The sequence below is a fragment of the Chinchilla lanigera genome, unplaced genomic scaffold (assembly GCF_000276665.1).
Source record: "Chinchilla lanigera isolate Chin_1 unplaced genomic scaffold, ChiLan1.0 scaffold00006, whole genome shotgun sequence".
NCBI classification, from domain to species: domain Eukaryota; kingdom Metazoa; phylum Chordata; class Mammalia; order Rodentia; family Chinchillidae; genus Chinchilla; species Chinchilla lanigera.
The window spans coordinates 34,855,960-34,865,145 of record NW_004955407.1 but is presented as its reverse complement, the minus strand read 5'-3'; the positions used below and the strand labels follow the sequence as shown (position 1 = coordinate 34,865,145).

The 9,186-nt window shown below is 40.3% G+C and overlaps 1 long non-coding RNA gene across 1 annotated transcript in view; it reads left to right on the top strand.

Annotated features, from left to right (window-relative positions):
* LOC102003731 overlaps positions 1 to 9,186 on the top strand; it is a 103,056-nt gene that overhangs the window by 68,074 nt on the left and 25,796 nt on the right. Inside the window, exon 5 of the long non-coding RNA XR_259609.2 lies at positions 657 to 829. This is a non-coding gene — a long non-coding RNA (uncharacterized LOC102003731). The remainder of the gene's footprint in view (positions 1 to 656; positions 830 to 9,186) is intronic.

Here is a 9,186-nt window from a genome sequence, read left to right as displayed (position 1 = left end):
TATATATATATATTTTTTTTTCCAATTTAGTGCAGTGTGGAGTTTTGGGGAGATACCTGTTTATATCACTTTTAGCATTTTGTCCTTAGCTCCAAGGACATCACAGGTAAAGGAGCCTGCTTATCGTCAGCTGGGGATTGATCCTCAATCTATAGCTGATCTCTGGGATCTAAGCTGGGCCATAAGAGATCCAGACTCTTATCTTTTATCCAATTTAAGGTAACCTTGGCCTTAGGTTCTACTGCCTCTTTCAGGCCTAATCAAACAGCAGACCTCAGGTCATCTCCTTGCTCTTCCAAAGAAATCTCAAGATAAAAAGCAAATAAAGCAGAAAAGATCCTACACAAAGTAAGGGAAAATCAAAATCTTTAACCTCTATGTTATTCTTGCCTCAGTGGAGAAAATAGTAACTCCTACTATAGTTAGTGTATGTAGTTAACAGTCTGGAAAAACTTGTTTTATCCAGGCATGGTGGTGCAAGTTCAAGGCCAGCCTGGGAAACTTAGTGAGATCCTGTCTTAGATTAAAATTTTTAAAAAGGGTCTGGGGATGTGCCTCAGTGGTAGATGTAGGGGTTGCCTTGGGTTCATTTCCCAAGACAACAAAATATAAACAAGTAATACTCAAAAATGTCTCTTAATTTCTCTCCTTTTTAGGGAATTTTGAACATATTCTGATTTGTAGAGCGTTTGGAAAAAACTAAGTCACAATTTATTTTTTTATCTCGGAAGAAAACTATCAGAATTCAAGTTCTCGGGGCATCAACTGTGTTCACTGATCTCTGAACTTGTACCACCAAGCACAAAGCCTGGTGTGCCGCGGCTACTCAGTAAGTGACTGTCTGAAGATGTCTGCTTTTGTCCAAATAACTTATCTCCTCAGCGTCATAATCAGGCCAGGTAATGAATATTCTGTTTCCACGGAGAGAGTTCACTCTATTTCTATTTGAAACTCCAAGTTCTTAAACAAACAAACAAGATGATGGAAAATTGAAATATTCTAGGACATTATTAATAGCTACCTTTTTATCATCTATGTGAATGTTAGTTTCTAATATAACAATGCCTATCTAAGAAGGAATTTGCTTACATTTGCTGCCTGCATTTCTTATCTTGGCCTTTTGGTGTCATTCTGAGATTAATCTGAAAAGCGTATGAAGTATGGTGAAATTATCTCTCTCTGGCTTTGGGTCTTTTTGGTCTGTGACTTGAAGCAAAGATTATTACACCTATAGTGAAGTTCACTAATCTAATGTTTTCAGTGCTATCTTAACTGAATATTTCATACCTGATATGAGGGGAAGAATGCAAATTCAACTAAGAGAACCTGTGATAGCATGATAGGCCTTTAGTTTTTATGGATAGAAAGAGCTTTTTATAAAATATCTTTTATTTACTCCGCATGAGGACTTTTAATGCAAACAAAACTGAGGTCCTCGGGCCATACTAGGCTCTAATCGATTCTGGGTAATCTGTTCTCTGCTGGGCTACAGAGAGATGATGAGACCCTTCACGTCTGCTCTTTCTGTTCTGTGCCTGGGGTCCTCTTCCACACTTGTCCACCCGGGAAGAAGCGTGAAAACCTCCGCACTTCAAGCACATCGCCAGTCCACAGCTAGCCGCATTCTCGGCCTTCGCCTTCCTCACGCAAAAGATCTGCTTTCAACGCCTTTTCTTTTTCCCATTATTAATTCTATTTTCTCTCCATTTGTCTATGCATATGCTTAATGACATGGTCTTTTCTGTGCTGTAAAAAATAAGTGAATAAATAAACAAAAATCAATATTGAACTGTAGCTTCATAAGACAGAAGCAAATGGTCTGAGTTCATTGTGTCTGGACATTACTATATTTATTCTATCTAGCACCCTACACTCACCTACTGTCTACACTGGGAGTCCCCACTTACCCTGATTTTTAGACTGCATTCATTCTCAGGGGAAGCATTGCCACCACCTGGATAGATGAACAACTCTTCTATCTAGACAGTCAGTTTATTATATATTGGCTTAATATATAGCCAATTTCTGGAGCTGTGGGTGGTTCAACTTAAAGTGTTATGGCCCTCTGAAAACACTGGAGGTTCCAGTTTTGAAAATAGTCTATTTACTTATGTTCTTGTCTGAACAATAGATTGAAGTAAAGTTTTAAAGTTTCTTAGAGAGCAATTATTCTAATTTAGAATAAAGTATTGTAAACTGAAATTCAATTCTGCGAGGTCAGAGGTATAGCTAAGAACTGTGAAGGGTCTGAGATCTCCACATTTACAAGCTAACAGGTCAGTCTGCCAGGGTGCCAGGGCTATGGCAGAAGATATGAAAGACCACGCCAGAGACAAAGCATTCCATGACCACAGTACAGCAAGCTGCATGAGCATCACTGAATTGGTTTTCCTTGTCCCTCGGCCTCATGGGCATGGTGCAGACAGGGCTAGATTTTGTCTACACTTTTAGTAGGTTGGAACGCTGTGTTAAGGAACCCAAAGCTTACATAGCAGGCGATAAGCATGCCTGCCTTCTCCTCCAAAGCTGTTTGCTATATAAACACCGTTGGCAAGGTATTCCAGAATGGAGAACAGTCAGTGACTCATTTACAAGCCGTGCTGTGGGAAGCAGAATTGAATACGTTTTTAGAGCTGTCTCACTCTCCGATTCTCATTCATTATGGGCTGATGGCTACTTCGAGGCCGTCAACTCTCTAGCACTTTCAGCCTTCCCATATTCTGCCCAAAAGAAGTCTATAGGCGAGAAATCTATGGTGGGAGTTGCATTGTCTATGGTGCGTGCAGAGAATCATGTACGGATCACAGCAGGGACAGCGAGAGCCTGAGGACACTGGTGTGGCATTGATACCCATTATCACACTACGCAGTTTTAGTGTTGCCTTTCCCCAGTACTACCTGTACAGTTCACCCCTTTCAATCTATGACTGAGTTGTTAGTCTGCTAGAAATGCCCGTGAGTCTTAAGTGACCAGGAATGATATTTTCAAGGACTTTCCTCATGTCATTGCTCTTAACCAGCTGCTTATCTGCATGCCTCTTACAGGGTAGTCATGAGGAAAGAACAAAAATAGAATTCAGAGAAGTCAGTTTGGCAACTTATTAACATCTTAGGAGATATTGAGAGGAAAAGATGGGAACTAATTGCTTAAATTTGTCTTTCAAAGTAATTGTATCTTTTGTTCCTGATCTCTGTGACCTCAGCCTTAGAAAACCAAGGGTTGGTCCTCAGTCAAGATTGTGTCAGTGATTATTTGAAGAACAAACTGAGGAAATGTAAGCAAAGATTTTTTTTTTTCTCCTCATCACCTTTTCACCACGATTAGATTTATTTGCTCCCCTTCCCTGGTCCCCTTCTCATTTAAGCTTTCCAAGTGTTTTAGAATCAAGAGTGAAAAATGAAACCCAGTTCGTGCTTTTAAGAAAATGAGAGGACGCACAGGTTGTATTGACAAGTGCATTTTCTAGGAGCATGAAAGTGTTGAGAATTTTTAGAAAAGAACTGTACAACCCTGACCAGTGAGAGAGCCACTAATTCAGAATCTGAGATAAATTTAAAATGTGGGTGAAGTGCATTGATTTACTATTAGGAATAGAAGTGGGGACAGGTTTGCCAAGAAAATTAAAATTATAAAAAAGGGAAATATTTAGTCTTTATAAGGCTGAAGGCCAACAGATATTTCTAAACACTTATAACACCACTCTGTGTTTAAATACGCTTCTGAGCAACAGTGAGGATCCTAATTCCTAGTGTTCTTTAAATCTATTATTAAAACCCTTAAAATTTCTACTTAAGACATGTAGCTCTTTCCCTTCCTTAGGCCCTGTCATCCTTGTTACCACATGAACTTAAAATTAAGCTGAATTTTGTGAAAATGTTTCTCCACTTTAGACTTTTCCAAAACTTTTTACCCAATTAGAGGAAATTAATGAGGTTTATTGCACTTGGAGTTGATATGGAATCACCAGCAGACAGTCAGGCCGCGTTTCTCCCCGGGTAGTGTCTGAAAGGAGAGAGAGGTTTTCTGCGCTTCCCGGAGCTTACAGAAACTCAATTCCGAGAGGAATTGTGTTATTTTGAGCATCCAGCATCTCTGTCTTCTGGTTTGCTTTCTTCAAACTTTCTTGACAGCATCTAGTCTAACTCACTCACTTATTTGTACCATCATTCAAGATGATAACCCGTGGGGATCCATGAGCCCATTAGGGTGCAAGTACAATTATTAGTATATCCATAGTAACCTTAACATAACACGGGCACATTTAATATTATTCTCTTGGTGGCAGTTTTGAATGCTATAACTATTACTTATCTATCCTTAAATTGATGATAGAACTTTGACACATCAGGCCTTCCTTGTATTTCTTTTCTTCCTGTACCTGAGAGTAAATGCTGAGGTACTGGCTCTACTTCTGTATCACATAGCATGCTGACATGATTGATGACATGGGTTAGCTGATGATCACATTCACAGGGTCATGGATCATAGACAAGAAATTCAGGGATGCTAAAATGATACGTACAGGTGTAGAGCTGTTTGATCCTTTAATGACTGAATAGAAGGTTTTAGTTGAATACCAAGGCCAAGGCCCAACTTTGATGCATTCTTAACAGAGATGCAGACCATAAATTAAGGTGAGCCATGCTGATCTCCTTACACAGGTTATTTGAAACCATTAAAAAATACAATGGAAAATATTACATTTAGAATAGAAGCAAAATACTAGTATTCTAGGCATAAAATTTTTAACACATGTTTAATCTTAAGAGGAAAGCGTCATTAAGGAGCATGAAAAATAAGACTCACATAAGCAGAGGACTTAGCTTATTTTTGGATATGAGGGCTCAGTATATTCAATAATCTAAAGGTGTCAATTCCTTAAAAATTAAACCATGCTCAATTATCCATCCTCTCTCTCCAGAATGGAACTTGAGAAATAATGTTCACCTGGAGAAACAGATGTGTGAGAATTATCATGAAAATTCAGACACCACACTGAGATTCGAAGAGAGTGCAGCAGGGAACCAATGTGCACCACGCTGAAGTGTCTTACCTCGTTACGTAGAGTACTGGAGTGTTGGATCTGGAGGAACAGGAGACATCAATTGCATAGGCTCTCAGAAATTGCTCTAGATCTATAGGATGCAAATCTCAAATGCATAAAGGGAGCATTTTATCAATAAACTAACATAATCTAGTAAATTATGTTGGTTCAACGTATTAACCATTTCGATAATAAACCCCCATTTTCAATACCAAAATTATTTCAAATGGACCCAGGAGTTAACCATTATATGACTAGGTAAATAATTATGTATATTAATTTTTATATATAATCAGAAGTTAAATAGTGAGAAAAATTGGTGAATTTAACTTAAAATTTACTTATAAGTTGAAACCTTCTGCATGACAAAAAATTCTATAAATAAAACTATAAGACAAAACTATAAGACCTATGAAAGCATTTTCAAACACATAGGATGAATTTCACTGACATATAAAAACTTTACAAGTCAATTTAAAATTAAAAACAAGCAATGCATAGAAAAAAGAAATAGTAAATGGATGATAAAATCATTCAAATTTTTAAACTTGATTAAGAAACAAAATACCATTTTTCTTTTTTTTCCTCTTTCTGTGATTTCTTTTTTTTTGTTTTTTTTTTCCGATACCAGGAATCAAACTCATGATGTTGCGCTTGGCCAGGCAGATGCTGTGCCACTGAGCTAAATCCCCAGCCCCTCTTTCTGTGATTTCCTTCCTTCCTCACTCCTTTCCTTCCATAGCACTGGAGACTGAACTCAGGGCCTTTGCACTGAGCCACATCCCCAGCCTCCAGCCCCTTTTGAAATTTTGAGGCAGGGTGTTGCTAAGTTGTTTAGCGATCCAGGCTGGGTTCAAATTTTCATCTTCCTATCTCACTCTCCCAGAGTGCTTGGATTACAGGTGTGTGCCATCATGCCTGACTCAGTTTTCTCTGATCTAGCAGATGGCAAACAGTAAAAAAAGAATGTGAAATGGAGCAATGAACCATGCTGGCTCCATACATAGTGAGGCAGTGAGAAACAATTTGCGTGATTTTAGGAAGGCATCCTGCATTCCACGTAACTTGTACATAAGGTAGTCAGGTGAAAGACGCTCAGTATACCATTTTCTGTGATGGTAAACGGCTGAAACATGCTAGATGTCCATAGGCAGAAAGAGGGGGAAGGTTGCTGACACAGATCACACCAAATCCAGATAATGAATGAGCGCTGCATGTCCTGAAGTTTGAAGTCCAGTACAAGGCAGAATGTGTTGCCGTGACCCCCAGGTGGAAGGATTCAAGCGCTTGTTTTTGATGGCTGTTTCTGGAAGGTGGAGCTGGGGAGTGGAGTGGGTGGGAGATCTGATTTTGTTTCTGTTTCAGAGTTCAACTGCAGGTGACAGCAGCTGTAGATATTTTAAGCAGAAATTGATAACCCAGTTGTCTGTTTTGTGACACAGTGCGTGTGTTACGGTTGGAATATTTCCCCTGGAGTTTGTGTGTTGGAAAATTAGCCCCCAGGTTGGCAGAGCTGAGAGATGATGGGATCTTGAAAAGATAATCAGGTGGTTCAGGAGAGATTAGCCCCATTCAGGACTTAGTGAGTGTTCCCAAGACTGACTTGTTACGACATGGGGCTACCCTTACGTTTTGTCCCTTTCTTATGTACCTACCTGCTCATTCTTTCACTTCTGCTACCAACTGAGGTGGCACAAAGCCCTCACCAGCCCCTGCCCCTGGATTTCCCCAGGCTCCAGAATCAAGAGCCAGAATAGATTTCCTGTATATATCATGCAGTCTCATGCTTTTGTTAATACAACAGAAAATAGACTAAGCCATTAAGTAGACATGGAAACACTTGTGCTTTCAGCATGAACAATAACACATACAGGTTTGGTTGACTACTCAAAATATCCACAGTCCCAGCTAACACAATGTTTGAAGCCCGGGAGACACTGGGACAACAGAGGCAGGTAATTAGATGTGGCCACTCAGGGATGCTACAAAAGGAAAACAGTGAGTGAGAGGGCTGGCACGTGGCCTAAGAAAACAGGTTGGAGCTCAGAGCATGGGAGTAAGAAAAACTGCCTGGTGGTGGAACCTTCAAAGCAGGGCCACCCCTGTCAGGACTAGGTAAATATACATAATTATTTACCTAGTCATATAATGGTTAACTCCTGGGTCCATTTGAAATAATTTTGGTATTGAAAATGGGGGTTTATTATAGAAATGGTTAATACGTTGAACCAACATAATTTACTAGATTATGTACAAGTTACGCAACGTGGAATGCAGGATGCATTCATTCATCTGGGGCAGGCAATCACGGCAAGTTTCTTGGAAAGTGTTCTGTAGTTGAGCTGAGCATTTTCTTCCTGCTCCTTTTATTAAGTTAATAAAATCACTTATTAACTAACACAACTGTCATGCCAAAATAGCATCACATCTCTTAGTCCTACATGAGCTATTTTGGACCTGTGGAAGATATGGTAGAGTACAAGAAGCTGTTTTGGGAAGGAAGGCCCTTAGGATGGCTGGGAAGGCTGGAGGTTGGGCTTCCAGAGTGACTGAGGGGGCACTCCAAGAGCAAGTTTGGACATCGATCCTCTGGAGGAGCCACTTCCTCAGGCAGGAGAAGACAAGGAGTCCATCACTGTACCTGCTGAGTTAAAGTACAAACTATTAGGTGGGTGTGATGGGGCATGCTTGTAATTTCAGTACTCTGGAGAGCTGGGGCAGGAGGATCCCAGATCTGAGCCCATTTTAGGCCACCTAGTAACTTATTAAGATCTTGTTTCAAAATTTAAAAAGTTTTAAAAAGGGCTGGAAATGTAGCTCAGTGTGAAGGGCTTGTGTTCCAGATCTCATAACATACACACATTATTGATCAGTTGGAAAACAAGAAGGTAAAAGATGAATAGATGATGGGTGTGTGCTAAAGCAAGTCGAAGACAAAGTTGACAACTTTGGAACCTGGATGGTAGATGTATGGACTTTGACTATGCAGTACTTTCAACTATTGTGGGTCCTTGAAAATGTCCAGAATTTGCAAGACAAAATAAAATAGGCTGTAGCTTCTTTCTGCAGGTGACACTTCCCTGCTGCCCCTCAGCATGCCTGAGACTGGGGACTGGACACTGGGATGATGTCTGGCCCCATAGGCCTGGTTGCCCTGATCTTTGTTGATGAGAATGGGGATAGGAGTCTCCTCCCACCTCCCGACACTATCTGCCCAAAGCAATGTTCCCAGTAACGGGAAGCCAGCCTCCACCTCGCCTCTGCTTGCTTCTGTGCAAATCTTTCACAAAGATATCAAATTTGAAGAAGGTGGTGTTACTCCTTGATGCAAAGGGCTATTGAGAGACATGGTTGTCACCTTCCTTGCCTCTGCAGAGCCATAAATGTGAGTTAATTTTGATTACCCAACTTGGATTAGAGCCACCTAGAGAGGTGACTGGATGGGGAGGGTGCATTGATGAGTTCATGTTAAATAGGAAGTTGGCAGGTGGGCTCTAGTTGGAGAAAGTAGGTCACTAGAGTCATGTTCACCAAGGTCATGCCTTTTAATGGTGTATCATTCTGGGGGCTCTTCTCTTGCATGCTGGTTCTTGGCTGCCATGAGGTAACAGTTGTTCTCCACCATTTCTTTCTGCTATGGTGTTTTTGCCTTGGAGCCAGCTGACCATTGACCGAACTATTTGAAACTGTGAGCTGAAATAAACTTTTCCTCCTTTGAGTTGTGTAAGTCAAGCATTCCGATAGAACATTGCCAAACACAGCCAGGAACACAAGACAATGGCTGGAGTGGATGCCGAGTGCTAATGCTCTTTATTCATCAAAAATGTGGACTCTATCAGATGGTTTTCTTTTGCTTTCTTGTGGTTTCTAAAAGGGGAGTATAATGTATACACATTAAAGTGCACAGTTTGATGCATTTTTAAAAGTATATATCTCTGTGTAGTTAGCATGCCAGTTAGGATACAGAACATTTCCTTGGCAGCAGGAATTCCTTTGTGCCACCCTGAGCAGCAACTGTCGTTCTGGTTCCCAGTCTTACTACTAGTTCTGCTTGTTCTTCACACTGGAGAAATGAAATGAGAAAAAAGTCCATTTAAATAACTTGTACAAGAACATTGATAGCAGCATTATTCATCATAGCT